A 22,216-nucleotide genomic window follows, 5' to 3' on the forward strand; every position below is an offset into this window, starting at 1 on the left:
AGTCAGGCTTGTATTTCTATCTTCAGGCTAGTCAGCTCCTCAGGCTGTGCCGAGTTGCATAGGTAGTGACAGGCGCAATCCACAGCTGCCTTTAGTTGTGTTAGGATAGGTTCAGGTATTGCGGTCTACAAAGATTCCACGTCTCAGAGCTTGTTCTATTGTTTTTGGGTTATTGTCAGATCACTGTATGTGCTCTGATTGCTGCACACTGTGTTACTGGATTGCCTACACAACAGGTGCCATCAACAGTCAGTGCCTCCCTGATGGTCCCAGCCACAGTCAGTGCCTCCCTAATGGTCCCAGCCACAGCAGGGCCTCCTTAATGGTGCCAGCCACAGTCAGTGCCTCCCTAAAGGTGCCAGCCACAGTCAGTGCCTGCCTAATAGTCTCAGCCACAGTCAGTGCCTCCCTAATGGTCCCAGCCACAGTCAGTGCCTCCCTAATGGTGTCAGCCACAGTCACTGCATCCCTAATGGTGCCAGCCACAGTCACTGCATCCCTAATGGCCCCAGCCACAGTCAGTGCCTCTGTAATGGCCACAGCCACAGTCAGTGCCTCCCTAATGACCCCCGCCACAGTCAGTGCCTCCCTAATGGCCCCAGCCACAGTCACTGCATCCCTAATGGCCCCAGCCATAGTCAGTGCCTCCCTAATAGTGCCATTCCCAGTCAGTGCCTCCCTAATGGTGCCAGCCACAGTCACTGCATCCCTAATGGCGCCATCAACAGTCAGTGCCTCCCTAACGGTCCCAGCCACAGTCAGTGCCTCCCTAATGGTCCCAGCCACAGTCAGTGCCTCCCTAGTGGTGCCAGCCACAGTCAGTGCCTCCCTAAAGGTGGCAGCCACAGTCAGTGCCTGCCTAATGGTCTCAGCCACAGTCACTGCCTCCCTAATGGTCCCAGCCACAGTCACTGCCTCCCTAATGGTGCCAGCCACAGTCAGTGCCTCCCTAATGGTGCCAGCCACAGTCAGTGCCTCCCTAGTGGTGCCAGCCACAGTCGGTGCCTCCTAAATGGCGCCATCCACAATCAGTGCCTCTCTAATGGTCCCAGCCACAATTAGTGCCTCTCTAATGGTCCAAGCAACTCAGTGCCTCCCTAATGGTCCCAGCCACAGTCAGTGCGTCCCTAATGGTCCCAGCCACAGTCAGTGCCTCCCTAGTGGTGCCAGCCACAGTCAGTGCCTCCCTAAAGGTGGCAGCCACAGTCAGTGCCTGCCTAATGGTCTCAGCCACAGTCACTGCCTCCCTAATGGTCCCAGCCACAGTCAGTGCCTCCCTAATGGTGCCAGCCACAGTCAGTGCCTCCCTAATGGTGCCAGCCACAGTCAGTGCCTCCCTAGTGGTGCCAGCCACAGTCGGTGCCTCCTTAATGGCGCCATCCACAATCAGTGCCTCTCTAATGGTCCCAGCCACAATTAGTGCCTCTCTAATGGTCCAAGCAACTCAGTGCCTCCCTAATGGTCCCAGCCACAGTCAGTGCGTCCCTAATGGTCCCAGCCACAGTCAGTGCCTCCCTAGTGGTGCCAGCCACAGTCAGTGCCTCCCTAAAGGTGGCAGCCACAGTCAGTGCCTGCCTAATGGTCTCAGCCACAGTCACTGCCTCCCTAATGGTCCCAGCCACAGTCAGTGCCTCCCTAATGGTGCCAGCCACAGTCAGTGCCTCCCTAATGGTGCCAGCCACAGTCAGTGCCTCCCTAGTGGTGCCAGCCACAGTCGGTGCCTCCTTAATGGCGCCATCCACAATCAGTGCCTCTCTAATGGTCCCAGCCACAATTAGTGCCTCTCTAATGGTCCAAGCAACTCAGTGCCTCCCTAATGGTCCCAGCAACAGTCACTGCCTCCCTAATGGTCTCAGCCACAATCAGTGCCTCTCTAATGGTCCCAGCGACAGTCACTGCCTCCCTAATGGTCCCAGTCACAGAAAGGGTCTCCATAAGTTTGCCAGCCACAGTCAGGGCCTCTGTAAAGTTGCCAGCCACAGTGCCTCAGTGCCTCAGTGACATTGCCAGGAATAATCAATGTCTGTGACTGGCAAGGTCACAGTAGATCACAGTAGATCTGAGTGGCTGGCACCATTACAGTCAGTGTCACTCAGTGACGCTTTTAATGCTGTGAGTGTCGGCACAATACTGAATGCCGCTCGTGCTGTAACCAGAAGACGCAACGTAATACATAATCAGTAACTTCAACGTTCCGGAATGTTGCATGGAATGTTGTTGGGAAGTAGTGCTGCAGTATAAATCAGTGTACTGTGTGCATCAAAATAGATTTCTTGTTTGTTTTGACCTTTGCATCTTGTTTTGTGGAATTGTGCAGTGAACTATTAGATAATGGCGCTCGTCGTCAATCCCGTGTCGGGGCTCTGTGTGTCACCTGCCTGTCTGACGGCAGCAACCAGGGTTTCATGTCAGACAGACAGGACATGGAATTCTCTGCTCCGCTGGCTCCGCTTCTCTGTTTTTCTGACTAGCACCGCTAAGCTTGAAATGCGCCGTACCTAGAGGCGGTTTCATTTTTTCTTCTTCCTTCGCTGAGATAATTTACCACCACAATTATTGTTCTGTAATTACAGCCCAGGTGACGCTTTTCCTGCAGAATCTCGACAACTTCATCTGGAAATTAAAAGTCGCAGATTGGCTTTCATGTGTGATTGATTCTGTTGTGCGGAATCCTGAAATATTCTCATAATTCACATGAATGGTTCAGGATTTGCAGACACCAGACGACCGTGTCCTCGCAGCACACAGAGGTTTACTAAATACTTAAAGGGGTTCCTGACTTTTCCAAAAAGTCTGCCAGTCTTTCCATAGGCAAGTACTTGAGAATGAGCTACAGGACTAGCCAAGTACTTGAGAATGAGCTACAGGACTAGCCCCATCCTAAGGACCAGGAGCCGACATATCATTGGTGTAACCACAAGGGCCCCGAGAGGTGAGGAGTCCACTACCAATTGTGCATTATGATGAGCTATTGGACTGCAAAGGGCCCATATACTGTTTTTGCACAGGGGCCCCTATCTGTCTTTGTCCACCATTGCTACAGACAAGAGTGTCGTTGTCGCTGGCTGTTTTTGTAAACCTTCAAGATCCTTTAAAAAAAAGATAGAGAGTGAGATAAAACCCTCTCCTGGCTGAATCCACACTGTTCCAATGCCCTGTGCTCCCCGACGGTCTTTCTTCACTACCCTGATATACCTTAGATGCACATGATCACTGCAGCCAATCACTAGCCTCACCAGTGATGTCTGCATGTACGGCACAAGGCAGCAGATGGCAGTGATTGGCTGCAGTGGTCAAATGTATGTACAGCATCAGTGTAGGACTATTAAACAATGGACCATCAGGGACTTCGAGAGTGACGGCGCTGAAGCCGTGCGGACTTTACTAGGTGAGTGTTGTTCTCTTTCTTTCTTTCGCTTTATTCCTTCTCTTTTTCTTGCTCTCGCGCTTTGTTTATTTCATTTTCACTTTATCAGTCTCTTTTTTTTCTCTTCCTTTTGTTTTTCTTTCTCTTTAATTTTCTTTCTCGCTATACCTTACACTCTCTTTTTTTTTTATTTTTTCTTCACCTTCCTATTCTCTTTCTTTCTGTCTTTTCTTTTGCTTTCTTCCATTCTTCATTCTTTTATTTTTCCCTTTCTTTCTCCTCGCTTTCTTTTTTCCTTTTCTCTCTCTCTCTTTCTTTTTCTCTCTTTTATTCTCTTACATTCTTTCCCTCTTGCCATCTTTATATACGAGGGGCGATCCAAAAGTAATGATAATTGGTTATTTCTATTGCACACAGAAATTAAAATAAAATGTTTTCTTCTCTCTTAGGTACCCACTAGTCCAGGAAAATTTTTTTACTTAAATAGACCACGATTCCCGGGAGCTACATTCATTTGAATATGAACTGCCGAGGAGTGAACATCAAAATGGAAAAAAACGAGCTCAGAGCTGTCATCAAATACCTCTGCTTGAAAAAAATGACTACCAAAGACATACACAGCGACTTGGTGGAAACATTGGGGGACTCTTCTCCTCCATATTCCACAGTTGCACGCTGGGCCAAGGAATTTAAGCTGGGAAGAACATCGACGGGAAATAACCATCGTGAAGGACGCCCATCCACGTCCCTCAATGAAGAAAACGTGGAAAAAGTTGAAGAAGTTGTATTGGCAGATCGAAGAGAGGGTCAAGATCAAGAATTTTTTTCGAAGGGAATTCTAAGTTTAGAAAAGAGATGGACTAAATGTATAGACTTGTTAGGAGACTATGTAGAAAAATTAATTTATTTTTTGACTATATTCATTGTGTTTAGTATTGATTATCATTACTTTTGGATCGCCCCTCGTATTTCTTCTTACCTTTTCTTTTCCTTTTTTCTTTCTTCTATTTTCTTTCTCTGTTCCTTCCCCTTTTTTCTTTTACTTTTTTCTTTTTCTTTTTCTTTTGTCATTTTCTATTTTTCTTTTTTCGTTCTCCCTTCTTTTCTTTCTTTCTCCCTTCCCTTATTTCATTCTCCCTTCCTTTCTTCTATTCTTCCTTCCTTCCTTTCTTTCTCCCTTCCTTTCTCCCTTCCTTTTTTCTCCATCCCTTTCTTTCTTTCTTTCTTTCTTTCTTTCTTTCTTTCTTTCTTTCTTTCTTTCTTTCTTTCTTTCTTTCGCTTCTTCTTTCTTTTTTCTTTCTTTCTCCCTTCTTTTTCCCTTCTTTACATTCTTTCTTTCTCCTTTCCTTTCTCTCCATTTCTTTTTTTCTCCCTTCCTTTATTTCTTTCTCCCTAACTTTCGTTTTCTCTCCCTTCTTTCTATGTTTTTTTCTGTTTCTTTTTCTCCCTTTATTTCTTTCTCTCTCTTTCTATATTTATTTCCTGCTCTGCCCTTTCCCAATAAATGGCAGCTTCTCTGTAAATGAATTAGTAATGTTCCACTGCATTGAGATTGAGGCTAGAAAATTCCCTGAGCAGTAATGGGTTAATAATTCTGATAATAGCAAGCTGTCCCTGGTAGATAAGGCCGTAGACTATTACACCTCGCCTTATCTCCAGTCCTCTCTCTCTATTTTTAACTATTTCAAGAATTAATATGATATCTGACGTTTGGCCCCTAGGACCTTTCTAAGAATGAGATTTCTCATCTGAAGAGCCCTTCCATATCTGGTTGCAGCCTTTTCAGTAAATCTATACATCCAGACAAGAGCGCGTATGACAGTGACTGGCCGCAGGGGTCACCTGTATATAGATAACAGAACTACAACCTACAGTGTCAGGCAGGACTGTCATTTATAACTGTCAGCACAAGGAATGTGCTAATCCTCCAATTGTTATATATTGTAGAGCATTACAGTTAACCCCTTAAAGGGAACCCATCCCGACGATTTTATTACTGAAACTAGGAGTACGACATTATAGACCCAAGAATGACAATAAAAATGATACCTGTCTTTCAGAAATCCGATTCACCAGCGCTGAGAAATTAAGCTTTAAAGACAAATGCAAATTAGCCTTGGGGGCGTGGCAGTGAACTCCAAGTGCACAGGCGCGCACCCAGGCTTCCTGGCAAATTTGCATGTATCTTCAAAGCTTGATTTCTCAACGCTGGCGCATCGGATAACTACAAAACAGGTATCATTTTTATTTTAATTCTGCTGTCTATAACGACATATCACTAGTTTTCATAATAAAATTGCCGTGATCATTACCTTAAAGGACTCAGCTTTGTTTTACAGCTTTTAGGATGTGGCTGTATTTTATTTTTTTTCATGCACCATTTCAAAGAGCAATACCATTTACATTTTTCTGTCTACCCAGCCATGTAATAACTTGCTTTCTACTGAAAGAGTTGTATATTTTTTTTCAATGGCAACTTATGTCGTTTTTAAAGGTGTTTTCCCATAACTGAGGGTGTTTGCTTCACTTTATCTCCTAATGTTATGCTTATTAATAATATTCTCATTGATCCATCATTTTCAATATAAGTCATGTGACTCTTGGTCAACTCTCTGATCACATGCCATATGTCATGAATGTGATTTTCTCTGCTTGGGCCTTTCCCCAGTGTTATCTTTAGTGATGTAATGTAAATGATATGAGTCAAGTACTCTTTTTGACAGTGCATATGGGGCTCACCCAGTGGGTATGCGGGGCTCACCCAGTGGGCATGCGGGGCTCATCCAGTGGGCATGCGGGGCTCACACAGTGGGCATGTGGGGCTCACACACTGGGCATGCGTGGCTCACACACTGAGCATGCGTGGCTGTCACGAGCGTGTCACGTCCTCCTGGGAAATCTGGTGTTAGAAGATCACTACGTATTGTGAATCGCAGATCTTCCATTTAGCCTGTGTGTTTGTGTCCCATATTAAATGGAGTTGGGTTTTTGGGGGTCTGAAGAGGTTAACAACCCTTTCTATGCTGGTCAGAAACTTGCAGATCCATTTCAGCTGCTTCTGATCTGGTCATTACCTCTCCCTATATAACTTGGCCAGACCTCCTCTGCCTTGCCAGCGAAAGCTTTGTTTCCTAGCTCCTTGGAGTAGCTGTGCTGAGTTGGAGATCTTTGTTGCTGCTGGAGATGTGTGCTGTTTTTGTGTGTATGCTTTCCTCATTGTCCTATTCCCATTTGGTTGGTACATTCCTATCCTTCCCTATGTACCTCTCTGCCTTTGGTGAGTGTTTGTATGTTTCTTGCTTTCTGTTATCGCTGTTGTGTATTTGTGTCTTGTTTACGTTACATTTCTTTCCTATGTCTCATGGGGTTGGAGAGGGGACAAATCAGAGTTTAACAGGTGCATGGTAAGGTTAGAAACTCAGGCCTCTCTACCTTCAAGAGTACTCCCGGGACAGGGCTAGTTAGGGTCCCAGTTCCAGGGACCGTTTGAGGCCCCTCTTCCTTACCATAGACCGTCATAGCGTGACATCGGCTCTCAAAGTGGGCATGCCTGGTACACATAGTTCTCATGTGGGATAACAAAGTGCTTGAGCCTGTACGTGCACAAAATTGCACTTACGATGACCAAAGCAGGGAACTATCACATGCGCGATGTATGTCCCCAAATTGGGCATGTCTCCAAAAGAACATGTAACTAGAGTTGAGTGACTTTTACTTTTTTAGGATCGAGTCGGATTTTGCGAAACCCGACTTTGTCAAAAGTCGGGTTGGGTGAAATCGGCCAATTATTTCAAAAAGTCGGGGGCCGACCGAAACATGAAACCCAATGCAAGTCGATGGGGAATCAAAGTCGGCAGTGAGTAGAGGACAGGAAAACACCTACAGTGCCCATTTTAATGCCAAAAACATCAATTCTTATTTCTTAAGCTTGTCAATCTTAATTTACTTTATAATAATAGTTAGGCATTGAAAACAGGGGGTCATTTGGCTAAAGTTGTGGGGGGGGTAGGGCTGGTTCAAGATTTTCGTGGGCCCAGGAAATGCGGAATACGTCACGGCGGTGGAGCAGGGAGAGGTAAGTATTTGAACTTTGCAAGTGCTGTGATCCTGAGCAAGCAGGAGGGGCCCACTAGTTGGCACTTGGCACTGGCACAGGGCCCCTCATAGTACAGTGGTGTGTTTGATGGCGGAGGCGCCTCCCACTGCCAGAGACACTTTTGCGTACTATGAGGGGCCCTGTGCCAGTGACGTCGCCAACAAGTATGCCCCCTCACCTGATGAAGGAACCTGCACTTTTATCTGCACCTTCCTCTTTGTCCCCATGTAAGGTGGTATAGTATGCGGGAAGGGGAACCTGACTTTCAGCAGGGTCAGATTCAGGCTGTGTAGAGTGCAAGGGGAATGTAGTGGTCTGGGTCAATGTACCAGCAGACTCATCTAGCAGTGGCTGGGCAATGGGCAGGATGAGGGGGAAACACAGATATAGGCCCAAATGATAAAGTAGGCTAAATGCAGTTCAAAATTGGTAACAGGACTAAACAGGCGGCATAGCTTTGTTCAGGGGAGGACAACTGTAATGAGTGGCGCAGACACAGTTAGTAGGCCCAAATACAAAAGTAGGCTAAAAGCAGTTCAAAATTGGTAACAGGACTAAACAGGCGGCATAGCTAGGTACAGGGGTGGGCTCCTCTGCTGAGTAGCAGACAGTGGTAGTTGGTGCAAAGTATTAACTGGTCTAAATGGAGGCCAGGGCCCCTGTATATTTTAACTATCATCTATCATTTCAACAAATTTGTATTGGCAGTGCCACTGAAGGATTTAACAGCACAGACTACACAGTGGTGGATCAGGGACAGGTAACTATTGCAAGTGGTAGAGCACTGTTCGAGCTGGGGGGGAACACTCTTTCGTGGGTGACGGTACTGGCACAGGGCCCCTCATATTACGACGGTGTGTCTGACATTGGTTATGCACCACCACCATCAGAGACACTTCATTGTACTATGAGGGACCCTGTGCCAGTGCCGTCGCCCAAGAGTGGGCTCACCCACCTGTCCAGGCAAACGGCACTCGCACGGGTGCTTGCGCCAGGGGTGACCACGGCCCTGTGTGGGGAGTCAGCCCATTTAGGGAGGTATAAAAATGGCCTATGGTGGACATTCAACAGCTGCAAATGGCGGAATTGGAGACGTCAATAAGAGGAGGCCAAAAGCAAGACATTTTTCAGGCAAGCTACCTGACAGCAGGAGAAGGTGGGGCAAAATAATTTAAATTCCATGATTGGTTCATTTTAATGAAGGTTAGGTCATCAACATTTCGGGTAGCCAGACGAGTTCTTTTTTCGGTCAGTATTGAACCAGCAGCACTGAATACTCTTTCTGAGAGCACACTAGCTGCTGGGCAAGCGAGCTCCTGTAATGCATATTCTGCCAATTCAGGCCAGGTGTCTATTTTAGATGCCCAGTAATCAAAGGGGAATGACCTGTGAGGGAGAACATCGATAAGGGAGGAAAAATAGTTCGTATACTGGACAAATGTTGTCTCCTGTCACTTTGAATCGATGCAGTGGCAGAAAGTGGCTGGAAGATATATGAAAAAATACAAGGACTGTAGTACAATCTCAATCTCCCTACAATGATCTCAGGACAAGTATGGCAGCAATGAAAAGGACTGCTGCACACAAGAGTGTGGACAAATAAACAAGATAACTGTGCAGAAAGGAGCAACAGGATTTTTGCTTTTAAAAAAGCAGTTGGTTTGCACAACGGCGTACAAACAGCAATGCAGCGATCAGGGAGCCTTATAAGGCAGCCTAATAAGCTACAGAGCTGATGCACAAAAATGTAGCCTCCACTGTCCCTGCAAAGAAAGGTGGTGTTGGACAGTGGAAATCGCTACAGCACAAGCAGTTTGGGGGTTAATCTTCCCTCCCTAACTATATCCCTTCTTCTGATGCAGCTGCAGCAACCTCTCCCTATGCTAAGATCGGCAGAAGTAAGATGGCGGTCGGCGTGCACGCCCCTTTATAGCCCCTGTGACGCCGCAGAAAGCAAGCCAATCACTGTCATGCCCTTCTCTAAGATGGTGGGGACCGAGACCTATGTCATCGCGCTGCCCACACTCTGCGCGCTCCTTCATTGGATGAGAAATGGCGCTGAACACGTCATATGAAACACGACTTTGGCGTGCAGGTCGCCGACCTCATGGCCGATCCCACACTAGGACTTTGCCGAAAGTCGGCGATTTTTGAATTTGTCCGATCCGTTTCGCTCAACCCTACATGTAACCTACAGCAAAAGCGACAGATCCATGAAGATATCAAAAATAAAGTACACTACAAAAGAGCATAACATAAGCATATAAACTGATTAAGAAAAGAAAATCTTCATCTGGACGGCCCCTTAAAGGCCGGGCTCGGATGGACACATGGTAGCCACAGCGCCTGGACCACCACTTGGCTCTCATACTGTTAAACCTTTTGGAAGGATCCATGTGAAGATTGGGAAACTTCTCAGCTCATTCCAGACTCAGACTCTAATGAAAATTGTATTTATAGAAATCCGCCGAACCCTGCTAAATAAAAGATGCACACTGGTGTCATTTCTCTGCCGCTTTCTCCTTTTTATAGTTTAAGATTTCCATAAAGCGAGATATTAAAACGGTATTTTCACTCCTAGATCGGGATGAACAGTATAAATAAAATTCAGTTTCTCCTATAGTGCCGCAATCTGACAACATTCAGCTTACAGAATATCATTTATAAAGACTCTCGGGAGAACAATAACCCCCAACATGTATCCTACAACCTCTGTATATGTATGTAGAAGATACAAGGATTGTCTTTTCCGTTCCCATTTTTCTGAGGGTCACCATTGGGCAAGAATTGCTCCCATCAAGAAGGCTGGTATCGGCAATATATTGGTATTTATCAGCATGGAATGTGTCAATACCCTCCTTGATGGAAATAGTTTTTGCTTCACGGGTTTCCACCCCTATAGGGAACAACTAGTTATTTTCTGATACATTGCTCCAAATCCTCTTTTTCAATAGTGAGTTAATTGCTACAATTCTGTCTACCCCCATCTGCCACTAGAGGGAGCTTGCTGCATACTGTGCTCCTATTGATTTCAGTGTATAAACTGTACGCGTTAAGCCCCCTCTAGTGGCAGCTGCAGGAAGTTCACATTTTATTTTTTAAAGGGACTTTCTGGGAGTATTGGAAAAATGTTAAAGGCGTTGTGCCAAGTTAAAGAATATTGGATGAAATTTGTGTAACCGAGTTTTGTGCGAATTTTATCTTTATTTTAGCCCCTGGAGCCACTTGTTTTGATAGTACATATTCTGTTTGGGAGCATCTTTAATAAAGGACTAGCTGAAGAGCCCGGCGTTGCCTGGGCATAGTAAATATCTGTGGTTAGTTATAGCACCTCACTTCTCTTATTTTCCCATCACGCCTCTCATTTTACCCCTCACACCTCTCATTTTCCCCCTCACTCCTCTCATTCCCCCCTAACACTTGTCAATTCCACCTCACATCTGTCATTTTCCGATCACTCCACTATTTTCCCTCACTCCTCTCATTTTGCACTCACACCTTTTCATTTTCACCTCACACCCCTCATTTTCACCTCACACCTCTCATTTTCCCCTCAGTATATACATGTTTGTCATCTCCCTTATATATAGTATACACCTGTATGTCATCTCCTGTATATAGTATATACCTGTATGTCATCTCCCCTGTAAATAGTATATACCTGCTGTATGTCATCTCCTCCTGTATATAGTATATACCTGTATGTCATCTCTTCTATATATACTATATACCTGTATGTCATCTCCTCCTATATATAGTATACACCTGTATGTCATCTCCTGTATATAGTATATACCTGTATGTCATCTCCCCTGTAAATAGTATATACCTGCTGTATGTCATCTCCTCCTGTATATAGTATATACCTGTATGTCATCTCTTCTGTATATACTATATACCTGTATGTCATCTCCTCCTATATATAGTATATACCTGTATGTCATCTCCTGTATATAGTATATACCTGTATGTCATCTCCCCTGTATATAGTATATACCTGCTGTATGTCATCTCCTCCTCTATATACCTATGTGTCATCTCCTCTTTTATATAGTATATACCTGTATGTCATCTCCTCCTGTATATAGTATATATGTGTGTCATCTCCTCCTGTATATAGAATATACCTGTAAGTCATCTCCTCCTGTATATAGTATATACCTGTGTGTCATTTGCTCCAGTATATAGTATATACCTGTGTGTCATCTCCTCATGTATATAGTATATTGTTGTGAACAGGTAATTCAGAACCACAATGGACATTGAAGTTCAGAGCACACAAAGTGACCTGACAATTACCAAAAACAAAGGACGAGCTCTGAGACGTGGGAACTCTGCTGACCGCAATCCCTAATCCTAACACACAACACTAGAGGTAGCCGTGGATTGCGCCTAACGCTCCCTATGCAACTCGGCACAGCCTGAGAAACTAACTAGCCCTGAAGATAGAAAAATAAGCCTACCTTGCCTCAGAGAAATTCCCCAAAGGAAAAGGCAGCCCCCCACATATAATGACTGTGAGTAAGATGAAAATACAAACACAGAGATGAAATAGATTTAGCAAAGTGAGGCCCGACTTACTGAATAGACCGAGGATAGGAAAGATAGCTTTGCGGTCAACACAAAAACCTACAAACAACCACGCAGAGGGGCAAAAAGACCCTCCGCACCGACTAACGGTACGGAGGTGCTCCCTCTGCGTCTCAGAGCTTCCAGCAAGCAAGAAAAACCAAAATAGCAAACTGGACAGAAAAAATAGCAAACAAAAATAACACAAGCAAAACTTAGCTTATGCAGGATAGACAGGCCACAGGAACGATCCAGGAGGAAGCAAGACCAATACTAGAACATTGACTGGAGGCCAGGATCAAAGCACCAGGTGGAGTTAAATAGAGCAGCACCTAACGACTTAACCTCATCACCTGAGGAAGGAAACTCAGAAGCCGCAGTACCACTCTCATCCACCAAAGGAAGCTCATAGACAGAACCAGCCGAAGTACCACTCTCGACCACAGGAGGGAGCTTGGCCACAGAATTCACAACAGTATATACCTGTGTTGTTATGAAAGGCAATTCAGTACTACAATAGACATAGCGGTCAGAGCACATACAGTGATCTGACAATAACCCAAAATCATAGAACGAGCTCTGAGACGTGGGAACTCTGCAGACCGCAATTCCTAATCCTCTCCAAACAACACTAGAGGCAGCCGTGGATTGCGCCTATCTCTGCCTATGCAACTCGGCACAGCCTGAGAAACTAACTATTTAAACATTTTAGTCCAACACATCAAGAACACATTCCTATATACAGATATATCAAAAAAGACCTATAGATTATAAAAATCAGGTCCCAGAATGCTAAGGTTCACAAAAGTAGAAATTTATTAACAACATACAGAATAAAATATTACTTTCATCATTTATAAAGACGTGCCTCCAATCCAATAACCGACTTTACATGACGTGCGGATATATCACAGTCAGAGGTATAATATTTATACAGAGTAGCACTTTTTATAGTTACTTTCCCTCAGTCTTGTTACTGATGGTACCGTGTATATACCATAAAGGGCCACTAGTGTATACAGGGGATCAATTTGTGCCACAATGAATCACATGTACATAAATCAGCTGAGTAGTGGCTATTAACCTATAGTATTAATCCAGGTAAAATTCCCCCATGTAACACCAAAGTGACGTATTATCCCAATGATCCACAGGCAGGCAACTAGGGCTAACCCCCTAGGACATATCAGATGGTAATACAGCCTAAAACAAACATAGGCATGTCTCTCACTGCGTGACTACATGCCCCAATCTATGTGGCGTCCGGAGGGTTAAATACCATAAGTCTGCACAGCCATGGGCAAAAAATCATCAGTAACCTTGCTCACGAATCATAATTACCTCCGCACATGTGTCACAGAAAGCCGGTGTGTAACGGGGGTTACACACCGGCTTTCTGTGACACATGTGCGGAGGTAATTATGATTCGTGAGCAAGGTTACTGATGATTTTTTGCCCATGGCTGTGCAGACTTATGGTATTTAACCCTCCGGACGCCACATAGATTGGGGCATGTAGTCACGCAGTGAGAGACATGCCTATGTTTGTTTTAGGCTGTATTATCATCTGATATGTCCTAGGGGGTTAGCCCTAGTTGCCTGCCTGTGGATCATTGGGATAATACGTCACTTTGGTGTTACATGGGGGAATTTTACCTGGATTAATACTATAGGTTAATAGCCACTACTCAGCTGATTTATGTACATGTGATTCATTGTGGCACAAATTGATCCCCTGTATACACTAGTGGCCCTTTATGGTATATACACGGTACCATCAGTAACAAGACTGAGGGAAAGTAACTATAAAAAGTGCTACTCTGTATAAATATTATACCTCTGACTGTGATATATCCGCACGTCATGTAAAGTCGGTTATTGGATTGGAGGCACGTCTTTATAAATGATGAAAGTAATATTTTATTCTGTATGTTGTTAATAAATTTCTACTTTTGTGAACCTTAGCATTCTGGGACCTGATTTTTATAATCTATAGGTCTTTTTTGATATATCTGAGAAACTAACTAGCCTGAAGATAGAAAATAAGCCTACCTTGCCTCAGAGAAATACCCCAAAGGAAAAGGCAGCCCCCCACATATAATGACTGTGAGTTAAGATGAAAAGACAAACGTAGAGATGAAATAGATTCAGCAAAGTGAGGCCCGACTTTCTTAACAGATCGAGGATAGAAAAGGTAACTTTGCGGTCTACACAAAACCCTAAAGAAAACCACGCAAAGGGGGCAAAAAGACCCTCCGTACCGAACTAACGGCACGGAGGTACACCCTTTGCGTCCCAGAGCTTCCAGCAACAAATTAGACAAGCTGGACAGAAAAAATAGCAAACAAATAGCAAAGAAGAACTTAGCTATGCAGAGCAGCAGGCCACAGGAATGATCCAGGGAAAAGCAAGTCCAACACTGGAACATTGACAGGAAGCCAGGATCAAAGCATTAGGTGGAGTTAAGTAGAGAAGCACCTAACGACCTCACCAGATCACCTGAGGGAGAAAATTCAGAAGCCGCAGTACCACTTCCCTCCACCAACAGAAGCTCACAGAGAGAATCAGCCGAAGTACCACTTGTTCCACAGGAGGGAGCTCTGCCACAGAATTCACAACAGTACCCCCCCCTTGAGGAGGGGTCACCGAACCCTCACCAGAGCCCCCAGGCCGACCAGGATGAGCCACATGAAAGGCACGAACAAGATCGGGAGCATGGACATCAGAGGCAAAAACCCAGGAGTTATCTTCCTGAGCATAACCCTTCTATTTAACCAGATACTGGAGTTTCCGTCTAGAAACACGAGAATCCAAAATCTTCTCCACAATATACTCCAATTCCCCCTCCACCAAAACCGGGGCAGGAGGATCAACAGATGGAACCATAGGTGCCACGTATCTCCGCAACAATGACCTATGGAATACGTTATGTATGGAAAAAGAATCTGGAAGGGTCAGACGAAAAGACACAGGATTAAGAACCTCAGAAATCCTATACGGACCAATGAAACGAGGTTTAAACTTAGGAGAGGAAACCTTCATAGGAATATGACGAGAAGATAACCAAACCAGATCCCCAACACGAAGTCGGGGACCCACACGGCGTCTGCGATTAGCGAAACGTTGAGCCTTCTCCTGGGACAAGGTCAAATTGTCCACTACATGAGTCCAAATCTGCTGCAACCTGTCCACCACAGTATCCACACCAGGACAGTCCGAAGACTCAACCTGTCCTGAAGAGAAACGAGGATGGAACCCAGAATTGCAGAAAAATGGCGAAACCAAGGTAGCCGAGCTGGCCTGATTATTAAGGGCGAACTCAGCCAAAGGCAAAAAGGACACCCAGTCATCCTGATCGGCAGAAACAAAGCATCTCAGATATGTTTCCAAGGTCTGATTGGTTCGTTCGGTCTGGCCATTAGTCTGAGGATGGAAAGCCGAGGAAAAAGACAAGTCAATGCCCATCCTACCACAAAAGGCTCGCCAAAACCTTGAAACAAACTGGGAACCTCTGTCAGAAATGATATTCTCTGGAATGCCATGTAAACGAACCACATGCTGGAAGAACAAAGGCACCAAATCAGAGGAGGAAGGCAATTTAGACAAGGGTACCAGATGGACCATTCATCTCCTCGCCTGATTCGCACCAGATTATACGCACCACGAAGATCTATCTTGGTGAACCAACTAGCCCCCTTAATCCGAGCAAACAAATCAGATAACAATGGCAAGGGGTACTGAAATTTAACCGTGATCTTATTTAGAAGGCGGTAATCTATACAAGGTCTCAGCGAACCATCCTTCTTGGCTACAAAAAAGAACCCTGCTCCTAATGGTGACGATGACAGGCGAATATGCCCCTTCTCCAGGGATTCCTTCACATAACTGCGCATAGCGGCGTGCTCAGGCACGGATAAATTAAACAGTCGACCTTTTGGGAATTTACTACCAGGAATCAAATTGATAGCACAATCACAATCCCTATGCGGAGGTAGGGCATCGGACTTGGGCTCATCAAATACATCCCGGTAATCAGACAAGAACTCTGGAACCTCAGAAGGGGTGGATGACGAAATTGACAGAAATGGAACATCACCATGTACCCCCTGACAACCCCAGCTGGACACCGACATGGATTTCCAATCTAATACTGGATTATGGGCTTGTAGCCAGGGCAACCCCAACACGACCACATCATGCAGATTATGCAACACCAGAAAGTGAATAACCTCCTGATGTGCAGGAGCCATGCACATGGTCAGCTGGGTCCAGTATTGAGGCTTATTCTTGGCCAAAGGCGTGGCATCAATTCCTCTCAATGGAATAGGACACTGCAAGGGCTCTAAGAGAAACCCACAACGCTTAGCATACTCCAAGTCCATCAAATTCAGGGCAGAGCCTGAATCCACAAATGCCATGACAGAATACGATGACAAAGAGCAGATCAAGGTAACGGACAGAAGAAATTTTGACTGTACCGTACCAATGGTGGCAGACCTAGCGAACCGCTTAGTGCGCTTAGGACAATCAGAGATGGCATGAGTGGAATCACCACAGTAGAAACACAGCCCATTCAGACCTCTGTGTTCTTGCCGTTTAACTCTGGTCAAAGTCCTATCGCACTGCATAGGCTCAGGTTTAAGCTCAGGTAATACCGCCAAATGGTGCACAGATTTACGCTCACGCAAGCGTCGACCGATCTGAATGGCCAAAGACATAGACTCATTCAAACCAGCAGGCATCGGAAATCCCACCATGACATCCGGGCAGCACGGTGGCTTAGTGGTTAGCACAGCAGCCTTGCAGCGCTGGGGTCCTGGGTTCTAATCCCACCCAGGACAACATCTGCAAAGAGTTTGTATGTTCTCTCCGTGTTTGCGTGGGTTTCCTCCGGGTACTCCGGTTTCCTCCCACATTCCAAAGACATACTGATAGGGGTTCTAGATTGTGAGCCCCATCGGGGACAGTGATGATAATGTGTGCAAACTGTAAAGCGCTGCGGAATATGTTAGCGCTATATAAAAATAAAGATTATTTTTTATTATTTATCCTTAAGGGCTTCAGAGAGACCCTTTCTGAACATAGCTGCCAGCGCAGATTCATTCCATTGAGTGAGCACGGACCACTTTCTAAATTTCTGACAATATACCTCTATCTCATCCTGACCCTGACAAAGAGCCAGCAAATTTTTCTCTGCCTGATCCACTGAATTAGGTTCATCGTACAGCAATCCGAGCGCCAGGAAAAACGCATCGATATTACTCAATGCAGGATCTCCTGGCGCAAGAGAAAATGCCCAGTCCTGAGGGTCGCCGCGCAAAAAAGAAATAACAATCAAAACCTGTTGAACTGGATCACCAGAGGAGCGAGGTTTCAAGGCCAGAAATAATTTACAATTATTTTTGAAACTCAGAAACTTAGTTCTATCTCCAAAAAACAAATCAGGAATAGGAATTCTTGGTTCCAACATAGCTTTCTGATCAATAGTGTCTTGAATCTTTTGTACTGTTGCCGAGAGCTGATCCACAAATGAAGACAGACTTCTAATGTCCATCGTTACACCTGTGTACTGAACCACCCAAATGTCTAGGGGAAAAAAAAGGCAAAACACAGTGCAAAGAAAAAAAAATGGTCTCAGAACTTCTTTTTTCCCTCTATTGAGAATCATTAGTACTTTTGGCTTCCTGTACTGTTATGAAAGGCAATTCAGTACTACAATGGACATAGCGGTCAGAGCAGATACAGTGATCTGACAATAACCCAATATCATAGAGCGAGCTCTGAGACGTGGGAACTCTGCAGACCGCAATCCCTAATCCTCTCCAAACAACACTAGAGGCAGCCGTGGATTGCGCCTAACTCTGCCTATGCAACTCAGCACAGCCTGAGAAACTAACTAGCCTGAAGATAGAAAATAAGCCTACCTTGCCTCAGAGAAATACAACAAAGGAAAAGGCAGCCCCCCACATATAATGACTGTGAGTTAAGATGAAAAGACAAACGTAGAGATGAAATAGATTCAGCAAAGTGAGGCCCGACTTTCTTAACAGATCGAGGATAGAAAAGGTAACTTTGCGGTCTACACAAAACCCTAAAGAAAACCACGCAAAGGGGGCAAAAAGACCCTCCGTACCGAACTAACGGCACGGAGGTACACCCTTTGCGTCCCAGAGCTTCCAGCAACAAATTAGACAAGCTGGACAGAAAAAATAGCAAACAAATAGCAAAGAAGAACTTAGCTATGCAGAGCAGCAGGCCACAGGAATGATCCAGGGAAAAGCAAGTCCAACACTGGAACATTGACAGGAAGCCAGGATCAAAGCATTAGGTGGAGTTAAGTAGAGAAGCACCTAACGACCTCACCAGATCACCTGAGGGAGGAAACTCAGAAGCCGCAGTACCACTTCCCTCCACCAACAGAAGCTCACAGAGAGAATCAGCCGAAGTACCACTTGTGACCACAGGAGGGAGCTCTGCCACAGAATTCACAACACTGTGTGTCATCTCCCCTGTATATAGTATATACCTGTGTGTCATCTCCCCTGTATATAGTATATACCTGTTGTAGGGATTTCACTCACTCAGGTGCGAAGGATGATACTCAGAAGGCACGTTCCTTTAAAAGTTCACAGGGTTTATTGCTTCATAAACCACATGGCAGAAAATAACAGAAAACAAATAGCCTTTGGCTCAGGAAAGAAAAGCAAGTGTCCAGTCCTTCAGGCTCAGTCCTGAAACCTTAACACACTCAGGAGGGTTTCACCTCCACACATATCTGCTGTGTAAAGCATTAGCCTGTCTTATATAGAGCTAACCACACCCAGTATCCCATCACATGATTAGACATGTGGTCTGACACCACCACAGGTCCTGAAACACAAATATATGGTTATGTAAAACAAAGAAAACACTCCGAGCTACATAACAGCGACACGCCACCTATGTGACACCTTTCTCCCGTCGACTACACACCCTTTAGCCATGCTACACTGTGTGTCATCTCCCCTGTATATAGTATGTACCTGTATGTCATCTCCCCTGTATATAGTATATACCAGTGTGTCATCTCCTCTTGGCTATTGTATATACCTGTGTGTCATCTCCCCTGTATATAGTATATATGTGTGTCATCTCCCCTGTATATAGTATATACCTGTGTGTCATCTCCTCCTGTATATAGTATATATCTGTGTGTCATCTCCTCCTGTATTAGACCTCGTTCACACGTTATTTGCTCAATATTTTTACCTCTGTATTTGTAAGCTAAATTGGCAGCCTGATAAATCCCCAGCCAACAGGAAGCCCTCCCCCCTGGCAGTATATATTAGCGCACACATACACATAATAGACAGGTCATGTGACTGACAGCTGTCGTATTTCCTATATGGTACATTTGTTGCTCTTGTAGTTTGTCTGCTTATTAATCAGATTTTTATTTTTGAAGGATAATACCAGACTTGTGTGTGTTTTAGGGCGAGTTTCATGTGTCAAGTTGTGTGTGTTGAGTTGCATGTGGCGACATGCATGTAGCGACTTTTGTGAGATGAGTTTTGTGTGGCGACATGCGTGTAGCAACTTTTTGTGTTGAGTTGCATGTGACAGGTTAGTGTAGCAAGTTGTGTGCAGCAAGTTTTGCGCATGGCGAGTTTTGCGCCTGGCGAGTTTTATGTGTGGTGCGTTTTGAATATGTGCAAGTTTTGTGTGAGGCAACTTTTGCATGTGTTGCAACTTTTGTGCATGTGGCAATTTTTCCGCGTGTGGCGAGTTTTCCATGAGGTGAATTTGCACGTGTGGTGAGTTTTGCTTGAGCCTAGTTTTGCACGTGGCGTGTTTTGCGCGTGGCGAGTTTTGAGCGGCGACTTTTGTGTTTCAGCTTTTATGTGGCGAGGTTGATGTATGTGTGGTGAAATGTGTGCTGAGGGTGGTATATGTGTTCAAGCACGTGGTAGTGTGTGGCGCATTTTGTGTGTGTGTTCCTATCCCCGTATGTGGTGAGTATCCCATGTCGGGGTCCCACCTTAGCAACTGTACGGTATATACTCTTTGGCGCCATCGCTCTAACTCTTTAAGTCCCATTTACTATTTAGATTTGAATTTATTTATTAATTTTTTTTAAAGAAAATGCATTAATTTTAATGGCCTCCAACCACAGAACCTGGACGTGATTGTATAAAGTCAGGGCAGTAATCATCATTACATGGAGTAAATGTATAGAAAAGCCATGTATGAAAAGAAACATTACATTACCGCATAATTTAATAAAAGTCCGGACTTAGATGAGCTACAAATCCATATTTTCATTGATCATATCTTCTCTAATTTCTTAATTGAGTTTTTCTTTTGTCCATATTTCTGTTTTTGGACCTTGATTAATGAATAGGGGAGGTATGAATTTATATATGATGAATAAAAAAAAATAATTTACATATATGAAAGCAATGCCGAACTTTCCAAAGTTTGGAGGGGGAAAATGGGAGACGCTTACGAGGCATAAAGTTGACTTGACTCCCCAAAAAGTGCCAGATATAGAGAGGTATTCCTGCCTAAGAAACTGATAGAAGAAGTCCTAAATGTCAGATGGATGCCGATGCTACTGATGGGAAGAACATGGCTCATCATGAGCTACCAGGAAAGGCCAAGTGGCCTGTTCGGCTTTCCATACATTTCTATAGAAGCTCTGAAAATTGTCGAGCTTGGAAATTCTCATTGCTACCAAAGAAATGGATGGAGAGAACGTTGCAGAACAAATATGCCCAGCAATTCTTTTTTAATTGGAAGTCTAAAAATTGACAAGTGGACAATTTTTGGGCACTTCCTGATAATATCCTGTGAATGTTCCAGATGGTATAACCCATTAAAAGTAACTAACACAGCTCTTCAGAACAGCAGATAACATTGTCCTCCAGACACACCACCCACATAAGGTTCCCAAACGTAGTGCTCAACAGCGCCATACACAGTGCCATAACACTCCCTTATAACAGCCTCAGAAATAATACTTAGAGTGCCCAAATAACAGTACCAGGCACATCTCTCCACCGTAATAGTGACCAATACTATTATTGCATCCTCCTTTTGAAAGTTACTAAGCCCCAAAACCAGAACCTTTAGACTCTCTTACATGAGTCCTTTTTCCAACACAAGAGTAGTTACCATCTGGCAATTAAATTACAGTGGGTACAAATTACACTGGTCTACAAAAGACAAAAAACATTTTCTGGCATGGACTTTAAGAACAGTTTTTAGACTAATTTGAGGGCGCTGAGTTCAAATCTGATCTTATAATTTCTCTATCACATCACGTTTATGCGCTATAGGTATATAGCCCATTTTCATGAATTCCATGATAGATATAAGTAGTGTATGAAAAGTGCCAGTTTATACGGTTCACTAAGGTAAATTTAGTTTTCATTTAGTCTCCCAATAAATGAGAGAATATCTTTGTTTTCTTTGAACATGCATAATTCCGATTTGTATGATAACACCCTTGTTTTCTGTGCTACTGGGACAGTAGAGCTACAGCAGAGCATTGGGTGAAAACTGAATGGCCTCAGCGACAGAGTTTGGCATCTAGCGATAAGAATGTCTTCCATGATCCTCTAGTGGATAGGAACATTGTCTTTCCTCCTTACACATAAAACTTGATTGATGAAGCGGTTCGTCAAAGCTCTCAATCACAGTGGAGAATGCTTTAACTATATATGTTCAACTTTTCCTGGTCTTAGTGAAGAGAAGAAAAAGGCTGGAATGTTTGATGGACCTCAAATAAGAACACTAATGAGAGACCCAAATGTTATCACTAGGGTTGAGCGAAACGGGTCGGCCATTTTCAGAAGTCGCCGACCTTTGGCAAAGTCGGGTTTCATGAAACCCGACCCGATCCCTGTGTGGGGTCGGCCATGAGGTCGGCGATTTTCGCGCAAAAGTCGCGTTTCATTCAGATACCGCAAGTATCGGATATCGGCCGATATTTGCGGTATCGGAATCCATATTTATGTGTAAAATAAAGAATAAAAATAAAAATAGGGATATACTCACCCTCGGACGCGCCCTGGTACTAACCGCTGTAACTGGCATTTTCCATTCCTAAGAATGAGCGCGTGAAGGACCTTCGATGACGTCGCGGCTTGTGATTGGTCGCGTGAGCGGTCACATGAGCGGTCACGCGACCAATCACAAGCGGCG

The sequence above is a fragment of the Ranitomeya imitator genome, chromosome 9, assembly GCF_032444005.1.
Source record: "Ranitomeya imitator isolate aRanImi1 chromosome 9, aRanImi1.pri, whole genome shotgun sequence".
NCBI lineage: Eukaryota > Metazoa > Chordata > Amphibia > Anura > Dendrobatidae > Ranitomeya > Ranitomeya imitator.